The sequence below is a fragment of the Sphaerodactylus townsendi genome, linkage group LG08, assembly GCF_021028975.2.
Source record: "Sphaerodactylus townsendi isolate TG3544 linkage group LG08, MPM_Stown_v2.3, whole genome shotgun sequence".
NCBI classification, from domain to species: domain Eukaryota; kingdom Metazoa; phylum Chordata; class Lepidosauria; order Squamata; family Sphaerodactylidae; genus Sphaerodactylus; species Sphaerodactylus townsendi.
This window is the reverse complement of record NC_059432.1, coordinates 1,133,397-1,161,023: the sequence shown is the minus strand read 5'-3', so window position 1 is coordinate 1,161,023 and position 27,627 is coordinate 1,133,397. Positions and strand designations below refer to the sequence as shown.

Genomic DNA, 27,627 nt, shown 5'->3' with positions numbered 1-27,627 from the left:
AACATTTAGCAATAATCACAGTTGAAACTGATCTATAACATAGCTCATCCCTGCTCTGTGTCATGGCTGCTGTAACACAGGTTGCTCAATTCGTTGGACTTTAAGCCTGAGATAATTGAACATTTTCCCCTAGAACACATATTAGTCAATTCATTGTCCAATTATGAACCTGATAGCATAGTGGGGAAGCAAACAGGTCTGAAATCTCCCCCGTCATTGTTGACCCTCAACCCATCCTGCCTGGCTACTGAGGAACAGATGGCAGTAGCTTTTCTGATGAAGAAAATAATGGTAGCAGGACTGAAGAGAAGTATCTGTCTTTCTTGAAACACAGCTTCAACAACCAGAGGTATACCAGCAATAAATGGTACCCAGGGAACCCCCCCCCCCCACACACACACACAACTTGAACCCCCTGCACATCCTTTGTGCCCCCTGGCATCCCTGCCCCCCTGCGTTCCACTTACCTCAGCTGGCGGAGGATAGTGGCAGTGGTCCTGGGCAGCGTGGAAAGGGCAGGCTGGGTGGGGCTGGGTCGAGGGACGCTCAGTGGGCCCACAGCAGGCTCCTGGCCCGGGCAGGGGCACCTCTCCACGGGAAGGGTGTGGGGTGATTTTGTGCCCCCCACATGATCTAGTGGGTGGCACCTGGGGTCAATTTGCCCCCATATTCCTCTTGCAGATAAGCCCCTGACAACCACATATCAGGTTGCAGAGTCAGTGAAAAGTGTAGTTTTATGGGTCTTTGTAGTGTTTGGTGTCCTGCAAAATTGCATTCCCTGGCTTCTTGAATTCTGAGATTATAGCAGCACTTCACGTACACAGAGGGATGGAAGAAGAATAGTAGAAAGAAGATGTGAGCCAGTGTGATGTAGTGGTTAACAGTGGTGGACTCTAATCCAGAGAACTGGGTTTGATTCCTCGCTCTTTTGCAGAAGCAGCAGAGTCTAATCTGGTAAACTGGATTTGTTTGCCCACTCCTCCACAGGAAGTCTGCTGGGTGACCTTGGACTTGTCACAGTTCTTCAGCAGTCTCTCAGCCCCACCTATGTTGCAAGGTGTCTGTTGTGGGGAGAGGAAGGAAAGAAGTTTGTACCCTGCTCTGAGACCCTTACGATTGAGAAAAGCTGGGTATAAATCTAAACTCTTCTTCTGCTGTTGTTAGAACTATACATTAAACACCACTGGAAGAAGTCCTTGTGGGAATACTAAGAATTCCTATGGGAGTGAAAATGAGGATAGGATTTCTACAGATCAGATAAAACTGGGGAGAATTGGTAGTTGGTTTGGTTTTTTAGCTGAACAAAGATAACGTTTAAACTTATTTAAAACATTTTAACCTAATAGATTATCCTTCCCTGTGGTGCAATCACTGCCAAATGGCCTGCTGGTTCATGATCCATGCAAACACATTGAAATAGAAAATAATGACACTATTTACATGGCACAAAGGCAGGCATATCCTTGACATCTATTCTCATCTATGTGACAAAAAGCTGTTTCCCCCTCCCAGGTGCACCCAGCATGTCCCCAAAGGAAAGTACACCTCAATGTCAGGAGATCCTTCAGCAGCATTTCATGAGACTCTAGTGTGTTGCTGGCATTATCATCTTGGTGCATGTGTAGAACTGTTTTGTTCATTAATCTTTCTTAATTCTGGCCAATAAAGGTAGATTTAAGAACAGGCCCTAGGACATCCCTACATGTAGATATAGGTTTCCTGATTTGTTAATAATCTGCTGTATATTGCTATATCAGCTTGACATATAGCTGTGGAAGCATATTTTCTGTCCCTCCATACTGGCCTGAGGGGGAAAGAATTTCTGCATTTCGGTGACCCTTTAATTTACAAGTCCTCCTTCAAAACCAATCTGATAGGCAGGATGGGAAGGAAAAGGATAGGAAAAGGTTATCTTTGTTTTCTCTTGAGAGCTTTTTATTTCCTGCTTCACACACTCTTAATGTTCTAAGCAAGACAGCAGACATGTAATCTTTTCTCCAACATCTGATCCCAGAAATAATAATCTGAATTATATGATTATTCTAAACCAATGAGGCTTTTTTAAAAAAATTCTGCATTCTCTGCAGACATTATATGACCCTCCCTAAAAATTCCAAATTATTTAATTTGGAATTTAATAATTATGTAATTGGGAATTTAATAAAATAGATACATTGAAAATATAACTTTCCACAAACATAGGTGCAACTGCATTATCATTTAAGTGGCTTTGTAAAGTCAATGTTGAATTAGAGAGACTAGTAGAGATCACCCAGCTTTTCTAAATTTGGAAATGTGGTGCCATATCATTATAAATAGCTGAACTAAGCCCTCAAATTGGTTCCAAAATTGTGCCAAAATTCTGGTACTTGAAACCCAAATTGATACTGTCTTACCCCCAAATCAGGAATAATAGCAGAAGTACCCTACCAGATGCAAAACAGTAACTGAATTTTCTTGGATCATAGTCCTAGAAGAAGAGTTGGTTTTTATACCCCATTTTTCCTAACCATAAAGGGTCTCAAAGCAACTTACAGACTCTTTCCCTCCCCACAACAGGTACTTAGTGTGGTTGGTGGGACTGAGAGAGTTCCGAAAAAAATGAGACTAGCCGAAGGTCACCCAGCAGGCTCCATGTAGAGGAGTGGGAAATCAAACCCAGTTCTCCAGATTAGAGTCTTCTGCTCTTAACCCCTATAATGCACTGACACTCTTAATAGGTCAGCTTGCATAGAGCAACTCAAACATCATCTGAACAAGTTTGCATCTGCTATTTGACAGAAGGTGACTTCCAACTGATTGAAAGAATTGCTGGGAATAGACTTCTGATCCGCCATTCCCCTCAGAAAGACTGCTACATAAGGAAGTTATATGGAGTTATATTGGCTTCTGAGCTTTCCAATACAAAAAGTTAGGGAAAGTATAGTGTCATGGCCCCTTCTGCTGTAGCTGACAGCTCATCCAAGGAAGAATTAACTGAGCCTTGCAAAGAGATGCCAGCTGAATCAGCAGTCTGAACCAGCACAGGCTTCTGGCTCAGAGCTAATTAGCAGGGCTAAGGAAGATCTAGCAGCTCTGGGTCTCCAGATGTAAGTCAGCACTGAAAGCAGAGATTTAGAGTTGCCTTAAAGGAGAGGTACCGCTCAGCAACACTGCATGCCAGGCATTATACAGAGTCTTTTCAGGAACAGTCCCAGGCAAGTAGTTCTGAGGAATAAAAGACCTTTGGCAGGTACTGCAGTTGTGATTGCAAAGTGTGTTCTACCTGACCTTGCCTACATCCTACTGCTGTCTCCAGACCCTGACTGACAAAGGACCAGCTTCTTGACTTTGATTCTTGGATTTCCTTGTGGCTGCATATATTCCTGACATTTGACTCGTGGCCTTATTGACATCTCTCTGGATTCTACAACAGACTTGCTATCTTTGGACGGTATTCCTTGCTGCACTGTCAGCAGTCCAGTACTGGCTCTGAGCCTCCTCAGTACTGCATGTTGCTGTGGCAGCACACCAGCCCCACCCAGCCTGCGCATATATCCATTCTGTCTCATCCTCTCAATGTTGGGAGTGGGTAAGAGCAATGTTTCTTATTTACAATTGTAAATAAAAGAGGAGAAAGATAATCCCTCTTCTTTTCTCACAATCCAAACAACAGGTTGGGGGTGGGGGAGAAAAATAGAAGTGAGATTGGAGAGAGACAGAAAAAGGTGACTCACCTGGGCTTCTGATCACCCCCTCCACACACCCACACATTTCCTACCAGTTTGCTGCATCTCAGGAACTGCAAAGCTTCTAACTTGTGAGATCAGAAGAACAAGACTTACAACTAATTCCCTTGATCAGGTGGGAATCAGCCCTTCTCCAAACTTTTCTTGGTATAGACCAAAATTGCCCTAGCAGAACATCATAATCTGACTCCCAACTGATCGCTCATCACCTGGAACTCAGCTTCTGATGACTGCAAGTAGCCTGTTCCTGTGAACAGACACACAGCTGGTTTGGAATGGCTGAACTGTCCATCAGCTTTGCCACTGGCAAACAGGAGGCAAAATAAACTGGCAGATGTTCAGGCATTCCTATGTGCAATATAATATTTAAGATACAGCTCTAACATCCATGAAGTATATTGTAAGTATGACTATATAACATTCTCATACATAGTATGCACAGAGAAGGATTTTGGTAGGTAATCCCTGTTCTGTGGAACTCTCTATAGGTGGTGGCTTACTAAAGTCCAAATCTAAGCATGCTTCTGAAACATAAGGCCTTGTTATTTAGCAGGATTTGGCCAGCTGGCTGTTGTGATATAGGTGTTTAGAATGTTATTTCCATAGCTATTCAGAAGGATTTAGATTTAATTATAATGAATTATTTCATAACTATTTGTCACCATCTGCCTCAGTCTTTTCAGACAGGCAAGCCATTGGATATTTAGGGAATCATCCCTCCCAGTATAACTGCAGTGATGTGGGAATAAATCATCACAGCCAACGTAGATTCTGGATGGATTAGAGGACAAGTTCTAGATGGGGAACAGATAGCATTCTTGGCTTCCCATCTGAGTGCTGCAGTGCAAGTGAAGAAGTTGAGTGAGAAGTTAATGCATGAGAAGTAGAGGGGATTAAAGAGAATGATCCTTCCATGAGCAAAGAGCAGCAGTTTCATTAGTGGAAATATTGCCCATTAATTGTTATAAATAATGTTCAGGACAATATTTATAACAATTTAGAAGAACATTTAAAGAAGTAACAACAGAAGGACATCCTCTTCAACCTGTTGTTAAAATATGTCAGGAGCTTTGGTTGTAGTCCTAGCAACACCCCTTTCTCACACACTTTTTGATATAAAGTGTCCCTAAATAGTTATGTGGTCAACAATGGAATTATGGTGCCTTTAATGGATCTAGCAATGTATCCAGCCAAGCTATCTACCCCCCCCCCCACAATTCCTATGACTTCTCCCCACATGTTCAACCATAACTTGTATGTAGTGACCCTGTATATATCACTGCAAGAAGCAAAATACAATAATCAATCATCTTAATAGTCCTGCTGTGTTTGGTGTCTATTTTGATCAGTCAGACAGCTGCTAGAAGATTTTTTTCAAACATAAATATACTTCTGTAGTTGTAATACCAGACTTGAAAGTTTGTTTTCAAGATGTTACAAAACCCTGTCTGCACAAAGTTGAAAAAAATAAATCTGCAAGGCCTGATCTCTCTGTTTGAAAATTCTTGCTGTTTCAGTATTGGTCCAAGAGAGCTTTAGCATAGATTGGTACACAAGGGTGAAGTCTGCAAACATTTGTTCCACATTTTAAACTTCCCAACCCATGGTGACTCTGAGGCAAAAGATTTATACTGAACCATTCAAATCTCACTCTGGTTTGCCTAGAGATAAGGATGTCTCCAACCAAATTTAGTTTCAAAGAGTCTATTTGGTGTGGCTTGGGACTTCTAGGCGACTAATTTTATGGGATCATTTCATCTATTACTGTTCCCAAGCACATACTTATTCTTTATCATAAAAACGTTACCCACAGAACTGAATGTCTGCATAATTCCTTTTAAAAAATATTTTGCACTTTGCAACTTCCAATGAAAACCCAAAGTAGTACCTTGATGAAGATTTTGCTACAGTCAGATACCCCAAAACCACTTTTCTCCTTTATTCAAAAATAAAACATAGAAAGTAATATAAGAAATCTCTCAATGCCATGGATGTCCATATCAATTCCTATCGATGAGGTATGGTCTATACTGCAGTCACAGTTTCTTTTCCAAGCTTCTCCATTTTTTTCTTAGTTGAAGTAAAATCAATGTCCCTCTACAGGTTTAAAAGGGGCTGGACTTTAAAGGGGGCTTGGACGGGATTATGAAGGAGAAGTCGATCTCTGGCTTCTAGTCTTGATCCAACTTGAACAGTCAGGTTGCAAAATCATAACGCCGGTCAGATTCTTTTCCAGGTACAGCAGCAGCATAAGGTCATTACTTTCACCTCCCTGCATGTAAGCTCCCAAAGGCACCCTGGTGGGCCACTTTGTGAGTAGCAAGAGTGCTGGACTGGCCTAAGATGGACTCTTGTCTGATCCAGCAGGCTCTTTCTTATGTTCTTACTGTGTTTCCCCGAAAATAAGACCAGTGTCTTATATTAATTTTTGCTCCCAAAGATGTGCTATGTCATATTTTCAGGGGATGTCTTGTTTTTCCGCTCCACAACTGCATGCTCTGGAGTTCCTTATTCGTGAGCATTTTTCCAAACAAAAAACTTTACTCACGTCTTACTTTCGGGGGATGCTTTTATATTTAGCACTTCAGTAAAACCTCTGCCTAAAGATCTTATTCTCCAAAGGGATGTCTTATTTGCTGGGAAACAGGGTAGTTCTGAGAACAGAAAGAGACTCCAGAGAGCTTAATTTCACATAAAGTCCAGCTCTGAGAGAAAAAAGTCCTTTTGATCAGGAGCTAATATGTCTTCACACAGTTCTTGCAATTGAACTCAGCTGGGTTTCGTGTGACCAACTAGAGTACTCAAAAGATTAGAATAGATACTTCAGATCATATTAAAGGTACATAGTTAGAGCAAGTGATGCCTACTCTCTTTATGAAAAGGGAGAAGCTACAATTTCAGAACTTAGTGTGTCTAAAATCTGTTTCATTTTATGAAGTGGTGCTTTTGTATCTCTTTTCAATTACATTAAGACTGGCTGGAGAAGCTTCTATTTAATTTTAGAATTGAAAGGTGCTGAGAGATAACATACTTTATAAGCTTCTTCTTTGCAATGCCAAATCCTAAAGAGAATTACTCCAGTCAAAGTCCATTCAATTTAATTGGGATTAGACTGGAATAACTCTGCACAGGACGTGCCTTAATCAATAAAACTATGTGACTGAAATGGGGTTCATCTTACAGCCCCTTAACTTACCATCTGTTCTATTTATAATGGCACTGTCAGACTACTTCCATATTAATGTGTCCATGTGTCATAGATTCATTTCTATATATAATGGGTTGGCGAAAGGAAATGTCCCAGTTTGGACAAGAGGCTTTACATGGGTCTTTTTTTCCTCAAAGAGGGATTGATCCATGATATTTCCACCTCCAACTTGGGTTTTTTTCCCAATAAAGTGCCAAAATCCACGATCTTTTTGAAAAATCCTGGGTTAAGCCTGCTTCCATACGGAACAGCTTGACCAAACCGCTGCCCTTTATTTTACCTGCCCTACTGCCCATTCTCCAGCCTTACCTCATGTCAGTTTCATTTCTGCTGAGCAGCCAACCAAGATGTGATAGCCCACCATTTCCAGAAACATCCCTGGGGTGCATTTTCTGCTTCTTGGTAGGCTTCTTTGCCATTTCACTAGAATGTGTATAGCAACAGATTTGCAACAAATGGGGCCATTGTGAGCAATGAACCTGTTTCCTTTCCTTTTTTATTTTTTGGGTCTTTATGACTGCCTAGCTTGGCAGATGCACACTTTTGCTACTCCCTTTTTGGACAGATTTTATTCTTTTGCTTTTCCTACAATGTTGCCCAAACAACTGCATGTTTACATGTCCCATAGTTTCAAAGCCTGAGCCTTATTTTCCCTTTACTGAAATGGGAAGGGGAGGAGTCCTGCTTAGGTTTCCCAGGGTTTACTGTAGATTCTCTCAGCCAATAGGAAACATTGCCTTAGCAGAGGGCGGAAGGGGGATTGTGGTGGTGGAACAGAAATCAGAGCAAAGGCCAAATGGGATGTTCGGCCTGCGCATTTGTATTGTAAAAAAAAGCGAGGGAGAAAAGGGGAAGAAATAAAATGGATTATTTCCTTCGTAGGAAAACGGGTACCCAAGCGAAGGATAAAAGCGGAATAAAATAGACCACGGATTCAAAAATAACAAATGCCATTCTGTTGCTCTACTGCTGAATTGACCATAGGTGGTACCACTGGTGTGAATAACTACACAAGCAAGACCTGCTGCTCTGTGTTGCAGTGAGTGCCTTAGCAGAATTTGTACATTACAAAATTTGTGCAAATATAGTGTGAGTGATCTACCTGTGTAAGCTGTTAAGATTGAGAGAAAAGTATTAACAGAATATATAGGGAGGTAATTTTTGATGAGCGGAAGAGTATTAAACATTTTCTAATACGTGTTTATTTGTATTTTTCTATCAGTATAGTGTCCATGGGAACAATCACTCAATGTTACAAGCCTGAGTTGGCCAACCCTGCATTATCAAGGCTGCTGTTTCCTCTACTTATTTGTTTCAGTGGAGTCAAATGTGGATTTTCTTGCTTTCTTAACAGCTCCTCTTCCAGTGGCTAAGCTACATAATCAGGATTAATAAAAACTGAAAGGGTTCCTTGGCTGTGGAGTGTATTAATTCTCGGTTGCTGCTAGGCCTCCCTTGGGAACCTGTTTGTCCACAGCCCTACAAACCAGGCAGTGGGAGAAATTATTTTAAAAATGGCAACATCAGCAATGCTGCTACATCACCTCTAGAAAAAAAACCTGGAAGTGACATGGGGTAAACTCTAACAATCCACAACAATCGCATGGCATGATCCATAAAATATCTGGTGGTTCCCACAGGCTGTCCATCACACAGCACCTTGGCTCATATTGGCCTGTCCCCCCCATGTTCCTGTCCCCAACCCTCCCCACCAGTTGCCAGGAATTTAGCCCTGAAAGAGCCATATCAAAGCCTAGAAAATAGCTATAAAAATCAAAGCATAGATGCAGTCTTAGGGAACCGGCTTTTTTTCTTCTAACTTTCTATCCCATATAAGCAGGGAGCCAATCACAATGGGGAGCCAGGAGAGGGACATTTGGTCTGGGTCACAAACTTCAGAGTAGGTTGACATTTGGGTACACCTGTTTCAAGCAAAACAGCAAGTTGCACCTCTAGTTTTATGCACATCATGTGTTGACATTTTTTTATTTTTTATTAAGGCTTGTAGTCTCAAAACCTGAAAATGTAGCTAGAAGCCTCTATGGATGCAATGAGACAAATGCCATGGTGATTAACATTGTGGATATCTTTTTACAACATCTAGATTAAAAATATGGTAGAACAATGGGAGGCCCCCCTCCTCTCCCCCCCAAAAAAAACCTAATTCACAAACTGGCTCTGGTCCACACTTTGACATTTGACCATTTTTTGTTTTACATCAGTTATACTTTGTATTAAAATTTGTGTTATTACCAGTGTTATACTAAGCAGAGCTATCAGTGTGTATCCTTCTAAACCTTTTTTCAATGCACTTGCAATTTTAGACATGTCAAACAAAGAAAGTAGAAAGAACAGTGACATCCAAAACATGTAATGAGAAAAGTTATACTTTAAAGGGGTCCTAGAGGAGAAAGTACGAGTAAACCCACAAATAAATTTTAAAAGAACTATAAACATTTAAAAGAACAGCTTGTCTTTCATATGGGATACACTTTTCTTTTGAAAAGCAGTTTTATTACTTAAAGAATATTTCTCTCAGGGGGGGGTTTGAAAGAATCTGCAATTACCAATGAAATATATATTCCAACTAAAAGAAGCTGGCCTGCAGATTTAAGACTGATCAAAGCATAGATATGCTTTTCTAACATCACATCTAGCAGTTAATGAAATTGGCAAATACATTCTTTGAAATAAAGGGGGTGATTTGGAAAACATTAGCTTTGCCATGATGAATACAATAAACATGAAGGTTACAGCAAATGGCATATTATTTAGATTTAAAAGACTTCAAGTTCTTGACATTTATTTTTTTTTTTGTGGTGAATAGGGGCAAATTCAACTCCTTTGCCATTGTGGTGAATCGGGCAATTAAATCTCAATAATTTACAATAGATATTTTCTACAAGTGACCTTCACACACATTTGTTGTATATTTCCTATGGGACTATGAAGTAATATGTTTATTTTACTATTATTATTGGGAGTAAGTAGATCAAGCACAAGTCTTTTTCTTTCTCTTTATTGGTTCACATTAGGTATCCTTAAAGATGAAAAATGCCATCATTATCCAAGATTGCTCTTTTGAATTTTTGTATGGACCAATGCAGAATTAGAGAAAAAGTAGTGCTGCCCAAGAATGGGCAGCCCAACCAGAAAAACCAGATTGGGTGGGGACGAGTGCTGCTGCCATGTTTATCCCACCACCACCTCCAGAGGGCTTTTCGACCATGTGGGGAGAAAAATGAAAAAACCCTCCCAGCCACTGAAAAGTATCCATAGATGTCCTTACAGACCTAGGTCACTCAAAGGGTGGCCTAGGTCAGAAGTAGGAAACTGAGGCACATCCAAAGAGAAAACTTCTGATGGAAGCCAACTCTATCCACAGCTCTGTCCCCAATCACCCCTCCACAACAACCCACTACATCAGTGGGTCCTAGTGGTGACATTGGGGGCACTGACATGTTACTCAACTACCACATCACCACAATGCCACGGAGGCTGCCTGCCAGTGGGTTTTGCTCTCCTATCGGGGAGTAAGTGACCCAGGAAGGGCATTTCCACTGGTCTCCACGGTTCTCTTCAGGCCCCAGCCCTCAAACACACACACATTTCTGAGATGGGCTGTAAATAATCCAATTTGGCTTCAATTAAATGTATACATTATGTATCATACATTTATTACTAGTTAATACTCTAAAGACTATAATGGGTTCCTTCTGCTGCTGGCCTTCAGTCTGAGATCCATTTGGAAAAACTGTTGCTGACCTTTATGTTCTTGAGGTGAGTAGACTCTATGACTTAACCTCCTGTGTATCTAGCTTGGGTGGTCAAGGTAAAGGAGGGGAAGGAAAAAAGTTTTTTTGTATCAAGCCAGACACCTTGTCCTCATACCCCTTAAAAATGGAAATTCAGCTGATGGAGACGCTGAAGCTATCCCCCCAACTGTTAGGTCCCTTTTGACTACGCCCCAAATCCCCATGTTTTGAAGAGAACAAATTAAGTATCCCTTTATTATTATTTAGCTTCTAATGGAACCTTTTACATTTATGTTGTATAGTCATGTCTGGCTATAATTATTAGCTATGAATCCAAATAGAAGCTGAATTCTTATGAGAATCAGAATATCCCTTATCAAACTTCTACACTACTACTCTAGGCTACAAACACCACCACTGCAGCCTACCTCCCTAGATAATTATGGATGGCTTCCCTTCCCCTTCAGTCCTCAAGTACAGAAATACTGGCCTGGGAGTTGCAAGGTAAGCTTCCATTTCCTCTGCAAACCAGGTGCATAACAGATCCCATTCTGTTAAATTGCGGCAAAGAGTCTTTTGTATACACAAAGGGAAGAGACCTTATCTTGAGGGAAAGCACCCCCATTAGCAGCACAGAGCCACAGAATCTCTCACTGATGTGGACAGAAGTCAAATGTGATGTATATTTGGAAATGATTTTTGATTCTTCCTCAATTGATGAGGAACAACTTTGGACATTTCTATTTTTTAAAAAATCTGAAAGACTCTTACAGCTGAGATGCCTTTGTACACTTTCTTTCTTCCTACCATTGAATTATGATGAGTAGCTTTTCCAGTTCCCCAGAAATCATCAACTGCATCATTACAAGTAGTAGCTCAGGTGAAGTCTTAGGAGGCTAGGAAACCTGGCAACAAGGAACTGTAATGACAGCTGTAAAAGACTGCCAATTTGCTCTTTTTTGATCAGCCCACAATGATTGCCTTCAGGAGGTTCAGCAATGCTGATGTGACATGTTTAATCAACAAATGCTTGATACTAGCAGTGATAGGAGAATTTCACAGCAATTCATTCACAACACCTCTCTGTCAAAGGAACCACCTCCAAGTATCACACTTTTGAGTATGCGGCATTGTACTTGAAGTTCTTTCCCTCATTGACATTTAAGATTCAGCATAGCCGCATTTTCATGCTCCACTAAAAGCCTTAGAGACTGATAGTCTGCAGCATAATGTAAATTCAGGATGTCACCAATCCACAGCTGATATTTTAATCTCAAATTCGCAACTATTGTTTACTTTTGGAAGCACATAGCTGCCCTTTGCAGAAAATGGTAAATTCCTGTGATAAAATGGGAGGCAATTCAGCTGGCCCAATGGGATGCCATGGGGGAGAAGGGAAAGGAACAAAAATGTCATCATGCACAGACTTAAATGCTTTTTCTCATACATGAGCTCAATTTAAAAAAAAAAACAGGAAAAAAGCCATTATGCATTCAGGCCAGGTCATAGCTATTTTATAAAAAAATCTATTTTATCCAAAAGTGCCATTCTATGATATAAGATAAATAAATAGAATGCTTTCTGGATGTAACAGAAAACACAAGTATCTATTTAACACCTAATCCATGTATTCCAGTGTCACATTCCAGGTACCTGTGCACATGCACCATATGCAGCTGGTACAATTCATTTTTAGGCATTTTATAAGTGCTGTGTGACTTCTATTGCAAATCAAACATGAAGTTGGATGTAATTCTATTAGAGACTCCCATGGAGTTTTTTTTGTTCTGTTTTGTTATTAACTAGCTGTGTGGTGTAGTGGTTAAAATTAGTAGAACTCTAATCTGTGGTGAACTCCAGTCAAAGTTCTCTCAGATGTCTCCCATCTCTACTCTATCTCTATAAAGTGCCTGTTATGGGGAGAGTGAGGGGATTGCTTTGAGACTCCCAAGATAGATAGGTCAGATATAAAAACCAATCCTTTCCTCCCACTCAGTTGCTCTAAACTAATCTACACTGCCTTAAGATGCAAATTAGCTCTGCATCATACATCCTTACTCAATACCATTTCCCCAAACTTCAAACCATATAGGAGGTGCATGAGATCCTTCCTAATCTCTTGCATATCATGTATTGGAGACCCAAGAATATTGCAGTCCCAGTTAGGCAAGCCTGCAGATTACAATTGTTAGAGTAACTGGTAAGCCTACTTTCACCTTTTGAAAGGGTTAACCAAAATTTTCATCTTTTTTTATGTGGTTAAGCAAATTAGGACATTAACTAACTAGTGCCTCCTAGGCTTATTTATCCCAACAGGTTTCCACTTGTCCATTGTTTCTCTTTTCTGCTTTCCTGACTCGGAACAGAAACCTGTGTCTGGCAGCAAACAAAACATGTCCTATCCTAGGCTCACTACTGAATCAACAAAGCTTAGGCAGCAGACAATGAGTGGCAGGTGCCCCAGCCTGAGCTTCTTTCTCCACAGCTCCATGGCTTGGCTGCTCTTCCACTCTGCTCCAGCAGTCAGCTCCTGAAAACCAAGGTATATGGGCATAAGTGTGGAGAAGCAGAGTGAAGAATAAAGACGGGGTAGTTAAGGATCAAATTCTCATGAGAAGGAATGTCATATAGCTCCAACTTAGTTCCTTTGCCTTGTCAATAGTTGTTTTTTAGGCATATCTATATCCCTCTGGGCCATTTAGAACTCGACAAAGTTGGGTTTTGTCAGGACTCTTGGTAATACAAGACCATAAAAAATCAAAATTCAAAGCAGAATAAATAGTATTTATTCTATGTATGTATGTTGAAATATAATGAGCATTTACTTAATATTTATTATTTCATTTTTTCATCTTTGTTTCTGGTCAAGAATACCACAATTTTTTTATAGTACATGGCATTTAATGACTTTTGTGCACAATCTTCTTCACAACTCAAACATCATCAAATGCTAATTTTAATGGCAACAACTCTACACTCCACTTTAGAAAGGTGGCCACAGTTTCCTTCGGACTAAGAAGAAACTCCAACTTCTGAATTCTCAGATGAAGTTATAATGGTTGGAAAAAATCAGAAACTTTCCTAAAATGTATGCTACATCCACAAAGCTATTTTATCAGGACCAATTGTAGAGAAATCAGAACTTGTCTATCTCAGAAAGATAATTCCATAATATTTTTTAATATTATGCCTAAATCCTTAAAAAATGGAAAGAATATAGATAGGTGATCAATTTAAAATGTGGCAATAATAAATTTTGAAAATACTGTATGGAGTGTGAGACACAAATAAATGTAGAACCTACATGATATACCTGTTTCATGGAAAGGAGCTGGTTGTCATACATCAATGTGGATTTGCATCAAGTTTGGCCCTGTGCACACGTTGCCACAATTTATTGTAGACTACTTGCTGCCAAGTGGTTATTGGCAAGTGGGAGGGATAAAGCACACAGTGCAGATTATAGAGTTTGACATTTCTAATTTATTGTTCTTTCCCTGTGGGATACCTTTTGGTTAAAGATATGCTGGCTATAATGCTTCGGATTAGTTTCTGTCTGTCCCCACACAAGACTTATGTAGCCAACAACCAAGTAACAGTTTCCAGATTCTAAGATGGTTGTGGTAAGGAATCCTAGGGTGATCCAGCCTGGACTTGAATAAACCACAGGTGGTCACCATGTTTTACTATTTCACAGTGAGCTCTGCTAAATAGAAATAGCAACCCTGCTATTATTTACACAAGCCCTCAATCTTGCCAAGCACTTGATGGTTTTAAATCAGCTATTGAGCTCACTTCAACTTTTGATTCATTCCTTGGAAATGTAAACCACTAGGAAGTTTCAAGTGAGTTCTGCAGCCACCACAACTACTAATCATATAAAGAGGCTGTCAGAAGTGTCAGAATGGAGAATGTAGGCCACAACTAGTGGTAAAGTTAAATCTCTTATTTTGAAGACTTTTGTAATCATGGAAGACAAATTTTTCAGTATTTTTTACACACAAATAAAGGAATGTGCCCCTTCAATCACCCAGACCATTTCCACATTGCTATTTGCCTCAATCTCCATGTTAGTTTAAGTGGCTCTTATGCAGTATGGACTGCAATAACACCAGCACCATGTCAATTCCACAGTCCTTTCACCCCTCCCTCTTAAATTGCACTGTTAGTGTTCATGCACAGAAACTGGGATTGCAGTTAGCAACAATGTGCCCACTCTTCACTTCTGGAGGGAGATTTACCTTGAGAAATCCCCATGAAAGCTGCAACGGATCCAGAGGAGCATAACTAAATGATAAAAGATCTGGATTCCTATGATCTGTGGGGAGGTGCGCATGCCTAGGGAGCTAGATATGGTTAGTCTGGAGAAGATTACAGGGTGACATGATAGCCATGTTTAAATATTTGGAAGTAACGGTACGTTGAAGATGGAGCAAATGTGTTTTTTCTAAGCTGCTCCAGTGAGACTCAGGACAAGGGAATAATGGATTCAAGGTGCAGGGAAAAGAGGTTCCACCTGCAGTAGTGGGCTGTTTGACAGTGGAATACACTGCCTTAGAGGAGTGATAGGTCATTTGCAGGTTTTTAAACAGAGGCTAGATGGCCATCTATCAAGGATGCTTTGATCTGTGTATTCCTGCATGGCAGGGGATTGAATTATGGCCCTTGTGGTCTCTCTTTTCCATCTCTAATGATTATATGAAAGACCTCAAGTACCACAAAACTAGCAAGTCACAAAAAAAAAAATAGGGCATCCCCTTAGTGGCAATCATCATGTGATGATTTTTTTCAAAAAAATAGGGACTTCTACAAGTAAAGAAGTATGAAGGTCAATGTTAGGCTTCCTTGCCTCTTACTAGTTTCAGAAACTATTATTGAATAAACTATGGAAACCTGCAGTCTCCTAGACCAATATCCTCTTGGAAATATAAATAATTCAGGAGTTGGGAATATTAATATAGGTCAGTCAAAAAAGTGTATGTGCACAAAGACTGAACTATTTTAAAGAGCAAAAAAGATCCCTTTGTGTATATATTTTAATTCTCAAAGGAACATGTCAGGAGTTCTTTGGCAGATGGCAGAAAATTTATAGCTAATGACTGTCTTTGCTTATAAGGTTGAAAATGCTTGTCTGCTCACATGCATGGCAGGTTTTTTTTCTCCTCACTCTGTCAGTAGCCTTAGACAATACATATCCTGCCAGCCCATTAATGCATTACAGGAAAAGAAGCCTGCTCATTTTCCAATATTAAGCCTTTGGAATCCTGAACCTTATTAAGGGTACAAATTGTGCAGGCTGTTCATAGGACCCAATCCTAATGCAGGAACAGGTAAATATTTGGAATATCTCCAAATAAGTTTTATTTATTTATTCATATTTTTATCCCTACTTCCTAACCCTGGTAGAGGGTTCAGTTGTTCTTTGAGAAGGGCTGTATGGAGGTAAATAATCCAGTCTACACACTGTTTTAGCACAAGCTCATTCCACACACGCAGAATAATGCACTTTCAAACTGAAGATGCCAGCCACAGATGCAGGCTTAAACGTCAGGAGAGAATGCTGCTAGAACACGGCCATACAGCCCGAAAACCACACAGCACCCAACTATATTGTCTTGCTTCCTATCTGCTCCTCTGGAAACAAAGCTCATAAAGGAAATGTGCTAGGTCAGTGATGGCTTAACCTTTTCGGCATCCGAAGTGCCCAAACTGCACCCCCCCAAACTCCACTTATTTATCCCAAAGTGCCAACACGGCAATTCTAACCTGAATACTGAGTTTTTAGTTTAGAAAAACGGTTGGCTTCGAGGCACGCAAGACTTCCGGGAGTAAGCTTGGTGAAGCAAACCGTGCAATGCTTCAAATGGGTGAATCATGATCCTTGGAGGAGTTTACCTACAGAAGCAAGCCCTACATTGCCAGCAACTGGAACTTACTCCCAGGTAAAGGATCATGCCCAGGCCAGCCTAGATGTGTGTATGTGTGTGTGGGGATGATTTTCGACCCCTCCCACATGATGAACTCTGTGCATGAAAGTGCCCACAGAGTAGTAGGCTCTTGAGTGCCACCTCTGGCACCCGCAGGCAAGCCAGGTTCAGCCACCACTGTGCTAGGTGATTGTTTAGTTAACATCCCACCTTTGAATCTAATTTCTACTTTCATTCAGGCCTGTGATATATAACCCTGAATTCTGATTACTGTAAAGTTCCAAAACCCTAGTGATACAATATCCACATTCTTGTATATATATTATCTGTGTGATTTGAAGTCACAGATATCTTATTTACATAAATATGCAAAATAGTTTGAAATAAGGAGTGCACAACTATTTAAAAATACGTAAAACACATTTAAATAATCCTAGCTAAGCCCTTATACCTTGAATATGGCTACTAATTAGGAATGTATCAGTTTCTGAAATTCATTTAGCAGGAGATTTGCAATGAGATGGTTGATAATATTTCTCTCCCTCCTCCCAATTTCCTTTATTAGCATTTCATTTTCTGTCAACTTTAGGTTGCCTATGTAAAAGTTGAACAAAATATTTATCAAAAAGCACATCCTAGTTTTTTCACTTTTAGAAATACAAAATAATTCAAATTAAGTATATGTGTTTCTAGTGATGATTTATAATGTCTCGCAAAAGCCACAGTCTGGATGAGGTCTGTAAAGAAACTCTTGATTTAAGAATTATTTGCTAGTTTGTTCACTAATCAAACTTTTTTTAAATTCCTACATTAATAAATAAATATGGGAGTACAGCAGTGTTCCCTACCAGCTTTATCTCTGAAGAAAAGGTGGGGAGGGGGCTCTTGACCATGAAAAATGAAATTCAGGAAATGGTGATAATCACAAGGACAAAAGCTACATGGAACTTGTGTGACCCTTTTTTTTGGAGGAGAATCTAGCCGGATTGGGTTGAAAAGCTTGTAATATTGTTTTTAAGGAAAGTGTCAGGGACAAACTCTCAATGTATATATGTGTGACATGTGTCAGGCTGTGGGCAACTCAATTTCTTTCCAAAGCACTTGGTAACCTTATACATAGTTCCTCCTAGGGAAAAAAAATCATGGGATGAAGGCAACTTCTTAAAAAAATGTGTCTTGTGCTAGTCAATTGTTCAATTATAGCCAGAGCAATCCTGAGTGGTGCAGTGACCGTGGGCTTAACAGTGTGCACCCTCGTAAGTCTGTTCCCTAAAGGTTTTGTTAGGCAGCAGATGGCAGGAAACAGTCAGTATCTGGGTTTCTTAGTGGCCACAAGCAACTACATCAGCATCTCCAGCATATGTACCATGGAATCCCTTATAGAAATGTTGTGGTAAGGTGACTGGGTTGTGATGGACAGGGCATACAGGACCTGTCAGGGATCAGTGAGCACAGTGGGACTATCACCTCAGAGGGTAAAGAGGTGGGGTAGTGCTGCTGGAACCATGTCCACAGCACACGCGACACACCAACTCCTCTTAAAAGGATCGATCATAAGAACATAAGAAATATAAGAACTAGCTCTTCGTTGGGATCAGACCAGAGTCCATCTAGTCCAGCACCTTCTGCTACTCGCAGTGGCCCACCAGGTGCCTTTGGGAGCTCACATGCGTAGGATGTGAAAGCAATGGTCCTTCTGCTGCTGCTGCTAGCCTTGGAGCACCTGGTCTGCTAAGGCGGTGATTATGCAATCTGAGATCGTAGGATCAAGATTGTGTAGCCATAGAGGGTCAATCTCTCCTCCATAAATCTGTCCAAGCCCTTTTAAAGTTATCCAGGTTAGTGGCCATCACCACCTCCCTGGTGGCAGCATATTTCAAACACCAATTAATAGACATCGTTGTGTGAAGAAGTGTTTCCCTTTTATTAGTCCCAATTCTTCCCCCAGCATTTCTCTTTCTTTCATAATGAATGCCCCCTGGTTCTAGTATTGTGAGAAAGAGAGAGAAATTTCTCTCTGTCAACATTTTCTACCCCATGCATAATTTTTTTTATAGACCCCCCTTCAATCATATCCCCTCAGATGTCTCCCTCTCCAAATTAAAGAGTCCCAAACGCTGCAGCCTCTCCTCATAAGGAAGGTGCTCCAATCCTTCAATCATCCTGGTTGCCCTTCTCTGCACTTTTTTTCTTTCTATCTCTCTGATATCCTTTTTGAGATGTGGGCGCACTCAGAACTGAACACAGGTACTCCAAGTGCAGTCGCAAAACTGCTTTTATATAAGGGCATGACAATCCTGGCAGTTTTTTTATTATCAACTCCTTTCCTAATTCTCCCAGCATACAGTTTGCCTTTTTTCACAACTGCCATGCATTGAGTTGACATTCCCATGGAACTATCCACTAAGATGCCCAAACCCCTTTCCTGGTTCTGTGACTGATAGCACTAACTCTTGTAGTGTGTATGTAAAGTTTGGATTTTTTGCCCCTATAGTGCATCAACTTTGCATTTTGGCTACATTGAACTGCATTTTGCCATTTCTTAGTCTCACCTTGAAACCTCCGGGGGAGGGTGGTATAAAATGCAAAAATAAATAAATAAATAAATAGATAAATAATAAATAAATAGATAAATAAATAAATAATTTATCATAGGTCCGCTTTGAGCTCTTCCCAATCCTTTGGTGGTTATCACCACCCTACATAATTTGGTATCATCTTTGCAAACTTGGCACACCACGCCCACCCACCCCTACTGTGGTCTAGGTCATTACTCCCTAGGGACATAAATTATCCCAGTGCAATCAATTTTCACAGTTAATAGTGGCTGTGGTATCTAAAAAATTAGTTAAAAAACATCTAGGAACACTGCACTTCCATGAGCAAGATTTATAACTAAAGACGGGAGCATTTCAGGAAACAGAAGCGAAAGGTGACATTCTATGGAGGAAAGTTTTAGAATGAAATTGGAACTTAGGAAGACTAGGAATATTCAACAAATTCACCAGGGAAAGTTACTAGATAATTAGTCAAACTTAATCCTGTCCCATCTTTAAAAAAAAAAAATAAATGCTGTGATTACTACTAAGCTATGATTTTTATTTAGGAAACAATTACAAAATATCGATACTGCTGAAATTCACTATGCCAAGACTCCATCGAGGGCTCTCTTTGACACAGAAGATGCTTTATTCTCACAGATAGGTTAGTTGCTGGTATTGAACTCATCCTTCTTGTATCCTCTGTTATCTTATTGTTTAAAACATTAAGGCATAAACAGCATAGACAAGTCATGTCCATACCAGGAAAGAGTGAATTCTTCCTTCCTTCATTCCATCATCATTTGTTTCCATAATCTGTACACAGACAATTACTTACATTGGGCCAAGGTACCCATAGGTACCCTATTTCTCTCTCCCTAGTTTTTTCTTCAGGCACACATATGAGTTTCTGACTTCCAGAACATCGCATCAGAATACGTATCAGATCAAGTTCCTGAGTCTGTAAGTGTTGGCAAGGGCCCCAATATCTCTACCACAGCCACCCTAAGCAGGTCTCATAAGCCAACACAAAGCATAAGAGGATTACAAGAGGATTCTGAGATGGAAAAAAGAAATTAGAGAGATCCTCAACAAAAGCTAAAATGTCGTGGTAATGGGCGCATTTTAACTATCCCCACATAAACTGAAAATGCATGTTCAGGTCATAGTAAGGAGAGAACATTCCTGGATATGCTAAATGACTGTGGCTTAGAGCAGATGGTCAGAAACGCCAACCAGGGGAGATGTGATCCTAGATCTAATTCCTATGTGGGACCCAGGACCTGGTGCGGGAAGTCAGGTGTTGTTGAGCCGATAGGGAAACAGCCATCACAATGCTGTCAGATTCAGTATCTCTGCATGCAAACAAGTGGACAACCACTACTGTAGTTACATTTGCCTCTCAGAAAGGGAAATTTCAAAGATGAGGGGGATAGTGCGCAGGAAGCTGAAAGGGAAAAATTAAGAGAGTCAAAAAATGTCCAAGGTGCTTTGAGGTTATTTAAAACACAGTCTTAAAAGCTCAGCTGGAATGTGTTCCGTGAGGTTAGAAAAGGCAGCCCAGTCCAAAGAAAGCCACCCAATGGTTAACAATGAGAGGTTGAGGAAATTATTAGGGGAAAAGATGTCTTTTAGAAAATGGAAGTCCAACTTTAACTGATGAAGAATACCAGAGAGAACACAAATGGTGGCAAAAGAGAAGCAAGTTAGCTGTAAGGGAGGTAAAAGGATTATGATGAACGCATGGTTGCAAACATCAAGACTAGTTAAACAAAACAGTTCTTCAAGTACATCGCGCAGTAGGAAGCCAGCTAGGGAAGCTGTAGGCCCATTAGATACAGATGAAGGGAACAAAAGGTGTGCTATAAGATGACAGGGAGATTGCAGAGAAGTTGAATGAATTCTTTGCATCTGTCTTCGACCCAAGAGGAGGTGAGAGGAAAATTCCTGCACCGGAACCAAGCTTCTTAGGAGGTGAATCCGAGGAACCAGCTGCTGATAGTGGCAGACAAGGAAGAAGTTCTGGCAGCCATTGATAAACTAAATGTTACCAAATCCCCTGGCCCAGATTGCCTTCACCCAAGAGTTCTTAAAGAGCCCAAGCATGAAATTGCTGATGTTCTCACATTAATATGCAACTTATCCCTGAAATCAGGCTCCATCCCCGGAGACTGGAAGATGGCTAATGTCACACCAATCTTTAAGAAAGGGTCTAGGGGGTCCCAGGAAATTACAGGCCAGTCAGGCTTGACATCTGGTTCCTGGTAAATTAGCAGAATCTATCATTAAAGATAAAATTATTAAACATGTAGAAAAGCAAGACCCGCTGAGGAAGAGTCAAGCATGGCTTTTGGTAGAGGCAAGTCCTGTCTTACAAACTTACTAGAGTTCTTTGAGGGTGTAAACAGACATGTGGATAAGGGGGAACCAGTGGACATTGAGCTTACTTGGATTTCCAAAAGGCATTTGACAAAGTTCCTCATCAGAGACTATTGAGAAAACTCAGCAATGGTGGCGAATAAGAGGGGAAGTCCTCCTATGGATTTTCAAAACTGGTTGGAGGAACAGGAAACAAAGGGTGGGTATAAATGGGAAGTTCTCACAATGGAGAGAGATGTAGGGAGTGGTGTCCCTCAAGGATCCGGTGATAGACCAGTGCTCTTTAACCTATTCATAAAATGACCTGGGGAGTAGGGGTGGGTAGCGTGGTGGCCAAGCTTGGTAGATGACACCAAATTATGTAGGGTGGTGAGAACCACAAAGGATTGCAAAGAGCTCCAAGCAGACCTTGATAAATTAGGTGAGTGGGCTCAGAAATGGCAAATGCAGTTCAATGTAGCAAAAAGTAAAGTGATGCACATAGGGGCAAAAAATCCAAATTTCACATACACGCTTACAGGGGTCAGTGCTATCAGTCACAGACCAGGAAAGGGATTTGGGCGTCTTAGTTGATAGTTCCATGGGAATGTCAACCTCAATGCATGGCAGCTGTGAAAAAGGCAAACTCTATCCTAAGATAATTAGGAAAGGAGTTGATAATAAAACTGCAAAGATTGTCATGCCCTTATATAAAGCAGTGGTGCGACTGCACTTGGAGTACCGTGGTTCCAGTTCTTGGTCAGCCACATCTCAAAAAGCGATACCGAAGAGATAGAAAAAGTGCAGAGAAGGGCAACGAGGATGATTGAAGGATTGGAGCACCTTCCCTATGAGGAGAGGCTGCAGCGTTTGGGACTCTTTAGTTTGGAGAGGAGATCGCCTGAGGGGGGATATGATTGAAGTTCATAACCACATGCATGGGGTAGAAAATGTTGACAGAGAGAAATTTTTCTCTCTTTATCACAATACTAGGAACCAGGGGGCATTCATTGAAAATGCTGGGGGGAAGAATTAAGGACTAATAAAAGGAAAACACTTCTTCACGCTAATGTGTGATTGGTGTCTGGAATATGGTGCCACAGGAGGTGGTGATGGCCAGTAACCTGGATCGGTTTAAAAGGGGCTTGGACAGATTTATGGAGGAGAAGTCCATCTCTGGCTCACCACCCTGATCCTCCTTGATCTCAGATGGCAAATGCCTTAGCAGACCAGGTGCTCAGGAGCAGCAGCAGCAGAGGGCCATTGCTTTCTCACATCCTGCATGTGAGTTCCCAAAGGCACTCCAGTGGGCCACTTCTAGAGTAGCAGAATGCTGGACTAGATGGATTCTGGTCTGATCCAGCAGGCTAAGTTCTTATGTTCTTATGTTCTATAAGGCACCCATGCCTTGGAAGGAGGAGGAGGAGATTTCGTGGAGTGTGTTCAGTCATGGGCTCCCTCAACTTACCAACAACCATGCCTTCTGGCGGCTGCTCCTGCCCCAATTTCCTTAGCACCCTTACTGGTGGTGGGGCAGAAGTGGGACTGTTCAGAGATCATTGTGAGAAGGTCCAAAACAGACTCTCAATGCACACCTATCCCTTTCCAATGTCCATTAAAACAGCAAGCAACCCCTCCAGGTGTCTGACAGCCTCCTCGCTATAGATGCCACCAACCCCTACACCACTGCTGGATCCCTTGAGAAAACTTCCCACCACTCTGAGAGGCTCCCTGGACACTTCCCCCCTGATCAATAACCACTTGAAACAGAATGTGGGGGGATGGGCTGCCAGTGCACTATGTCTGGGTGGCATTGCAACACCAGAGAAGGCACTGTGAATGCTAATACCAGGCATCTATCAGGGTGCTCCATCTGTCAGACAGCACCTATTTGGATAGCTTTCATATGTGGACAGATCAGCCACCCAAAGCTTGTGTGATGAGGTTATCTAAGGCTCCAAGGCCAAACACCTAGCCCCTTGCTATCCCTTTCCCTACAGGAGGTCCTGTTCAGATTCCTGGCCACTGGATCCTTCCAAGGGAATGTAGCTGATGTCCTGGAGGTGTCCTATTCCTTGGTGAGCCACCGTCTGCACAGCTTCCTCAATGACATACTGGTCAACCTACAGGAGGATGTGTGTTTTGCCACAGAATAGACAAAGCTGGGACCTATCTTGGCAAGGCACAACAGTTGTAGGCTTTCCACAATGTAGTGAAGTCACCATGGAATATACACACATATTGCTCTCTCATTGCACCCTGAGAGGAGCTGCAGCTCTACTGCAACTGTAATTGCTTCTCTTTACAGTCTAAATGCCCACCATTGCCATGCAATCACTGAAGGGGTATTATTTTCAGAGACATTATCCTGAGATTCCAGGCTGCATCTATGATGCACAGATTTTTTGCTGCTGGGTTTGTATTCCCAGTAAGGAAGAGGGAGGCCAGAAGGCAGTGGGTCCCCTCACTCCCTGATGGATCTCATTTTAGTGTGTAGCAGCTTAATAAAATGATGCTGTGGGTATGCACAATTTACTCCATTTCCCCAGTTGTACCTCCCAGCCCCAAAATTTGGAGGCAGGGGGGTAGTGTGGAGCATGCTGGCAAATGGGGCTTGCTCCGGCCCCAATCTCCACCTGGAGATTAAGAATGGGGACTAGTCAAACTCACCCCCCCCTCATCCCACCTCTCCACACCTGTAGAGTGGCCATTGGGCTGGCCAGCTCACCCCACCCCCTATCCCCACTGAGCATGGGTGTTCTCGAAAGCATCTCACTTTATACTGTTGGCTCCACCCTCAAGCTCCACCTGATCAAGAGACAACCAGTATAAAACAGTATAAAGCAGAGACAACAGTATAAAGCTAGAAACTTGAAAGCATCCTTTGCTCAGCAACAGTCTAGGCCTCGGCCTTAACCAGGTTTGGATCAACCCTGTAAGCTAGCTGGCCCAAATATGCTCCCTTGCTGCTCCCAACCTCCACTTGGGTCATTTCCCCTTCTTTTAATGTGTTTTGTTACTACAAAGCCATGTAGAAACCAGGGTTGAAAAAAAAGATGAACATACCAGAGCAAACTACATGATACATGTGGGCACAAAGTCAGGATGGAAGCAGTTAATCACCTTCTGAAGTGCTCCATTTCTCCAGTGTTGCTTGGGAGTACTATGCAGGGAGAAAGGGGGCTTCCAGCTTTTCTTTCCTGTGTAATTTTTTTTTTTTTTTTTTTCTTGGCAGGGAGGCCTGTTGACATTGCTACAGGAACCAGACAGTAGGACAAACAGGTCCCTTCCAGAGAAATTTCTACTTTGGAAAACTGTATAGTGCCCTTGTGCGAGGTACTGTCAAGCTGCAATGAGCTTTGGATTGCTTTTGGAAGGTGAGTTTAGTGAATCATAGTTTTAGTCTTCAGTCACATAGAAGTGACAAAAGATGAGGAGTTCTAGCAATGGACAAATTAAAAGACCAAGAAGTAACTGAACCAATTTACACTAGTTACTCTACCTCTCTGTCTTCTTTGCCAACAATGAAAAGCTGGAGATTTAAATTTTGCATGTGTATGCTGCACAGCCAGTCCCACATAAATACTTGAGCTTCTAGTGGCATCCCTCCTGTATGATGCATATGTATAGCATGCATTTATGTGCAATGCACTTGTATTTTCAAATAAAACTTGTAAACACTTACTGTGTACACTGGAGACCCCTTCAGTTTTGGTGTGCTTTATAAAATCTCTTGCCAGGATAATTCTCAATTGCCACTTACATTGAAGAGTTGGACTTGATTCTGTGTAGAAGTCAATGCCAACTTCACTCATAAAACAGTGGACTTTAAAGGTACAGATCATACATATCTGAAATCCTATTATCCTGTGAGCATTATTTTTAGCAACACCACGGATATCAAAGGACCCATAAAAAAAAAGAATACTCAGGGACTTAGTAAGCTTATTCAGCCAACAAGGTAAAAAAAATAATGGTATTGTTGGAAATTAGAAGTCTTTTGTCACACCACTGCCCTCATATTCAATATGGGTATATTATTCTTCATGAATTATTCTTACATATCCACCACCATGACTGTAAATGTTTATATAAAGGATTAGTAGCTCTGCCCTGAGCACAATTTATTCATTAAGTGCTTGCATCTGTACAGTAACTAGGTAGTTATGAGTAAGTACCACATTATGTAAAAGTTAATTATATTAAACTTGAAATAATCAAATCTACATTCTTTCCAGACATTAAAATGAATGAAAAAGATTAGCTGTTATTGAAGCATATCTTAATTGCAATTTTTCTTTGGTATTTATTCCTTATGCAGAGACTTTATATACAAAATCACTTTATAGTCAACCATACAATGCAGGGAAAACAGCATATTCCTCAACAGATATAAGCTAAGTTATAATACATCTCATACAACGCTGAATCTGATATTATACACACAAAGTAGAAAGCTTATTTCAAGATTTTATAAAATGCTTAAGACAAAGAACCACATGAAATGAAATGCTTCTGTTTCTAATTTGATCCTACATTATCTTCCTCTTCAAATAGGCTATATATGGATGTCCAATATTTTTAAAAATGTCCATCAGAATATTTCTGATTCTCACAGTTGCATCATACTGGCCTTCCTTGGAATACATCTTCCTGTCTTTGGTAGCTGTAAACACAGCCTCTCTTAACTACAGTTTCCACAGATTTTGTGGCAGCTAAGCAATAATATTCTAGGAACAGTAAAAAATAAGTAGAGATATGTTTGAATTTAACTAGGAACTGTCAGTAGTGCTATCAGAAATGGATTTTGGAGTGGAAGTTCAGTGTCCCACTCCAAAGCTCAGCTGGAGGAGATGGGGGAAGAAAAGCAACTTTCGATAAGCAAGCTCCTATTCCAGTCAAAATGAGACTTACTTCTGAATTGGGCTACACTGGGCAGCCCATTCTGCACAGGTGCTAACTAAAATGGGTTTGGGCCCCTTTACTTTTAAAGCATTTGGAATAGGAGTTCCACATTGCAGAACCTGTCCCTAAAAATGCTGCTAACCCATTTTTAATCGCCAGAACCTGTGCTTAATGAAACTTCGCTAATTCTGGCTTGAGTTTTTTCCAATGTTAAACCGGTTTTACCAAATGCTTCACTGCTTTTGCCTGTGTGAACTGGCAAGCAGGGCATTCAATCCCCACCCCTTCTTCTTCCCTTCACCATAATGGTAGAATCCACAGGCAGCCCTCATCATTAGAGGGGATGCAGGTAGGTGGGGGGGGGATTCTCGAAGGTGGATTCTTTGGGTGGTGAGCTGGAATCTCAGCTGCATGGTTGGCACAGAAACATAGAATTTCTGTGCAAACCAGCATGCACTGCCTTCTAGCCTCTGGGATCCCAGCAATCCCAGGTGCTACGCGAGCAGAAATGGATTTCATGAACCCATTGCTGCCTCATGCGTAGAAAGGGGCTGAGTGCTACAGAAGTACATTTATCTGGGGGAGATGGTGAAGCAGGATGGAGACAAGATTGCAGTGTGTTCATTCTGTTCTTCACTTCTTGGAGCATATATATTACCATTAAGCGTATACATTGGAGTTTATATTACTTGAAGGGGTGAGGTAAAATACAATTAAATCCAGAGTCCAAAATCATTTAATTAATTCCCACTAGCAAATGTATATATTTCAAAACTCTCTGGAAGATCACGAGTAAAACACACTGACTTGTGCAATTCAAATTAACAAAAACAACAACCCTGAAATAAGTATGTCCCTGAGATGATGCTGTTATCAATTTTTCTAAATAAATGGTGATGCTACTAATGGCAGTATCTGGAAAGCAATGTGTATATAATTATTGATCTAGTAATCCTGTTCAGTACAAGACTGGACTGCAGGTTTAGACATCTGGTATATGTGCTTGGGGTGAGGAACCAATGGAGCAAAGTTACTGTCTGTTCAGGAATTATGATTGAACACCTGTAACTCCGTGAATTCTCCAGCTGAGCTTAATGATAAGGCAGCGTGATCTGGGTTTTGAGAGCACTGTAGGACAGATTAATTTCTAACTTTACTGATGATGTGATGTATGTTTCCTAACCAAAGTGATGCAAAACTTCAGTA

The 27,627-nt window shown here is 41.0% G+C and overlaps 1 pseudogene; it reads right to left on the bottom strand.

The window, feature by feature from the left end:
* Window positions 1-26,165, bottom strand: part of LOC125437818 — a 140,365-nt pseudogene extending 114,200 nt beyond the window's left edge.
* Window positions 26,166-27,627: the final 1,462 nt, after the last annotated feature.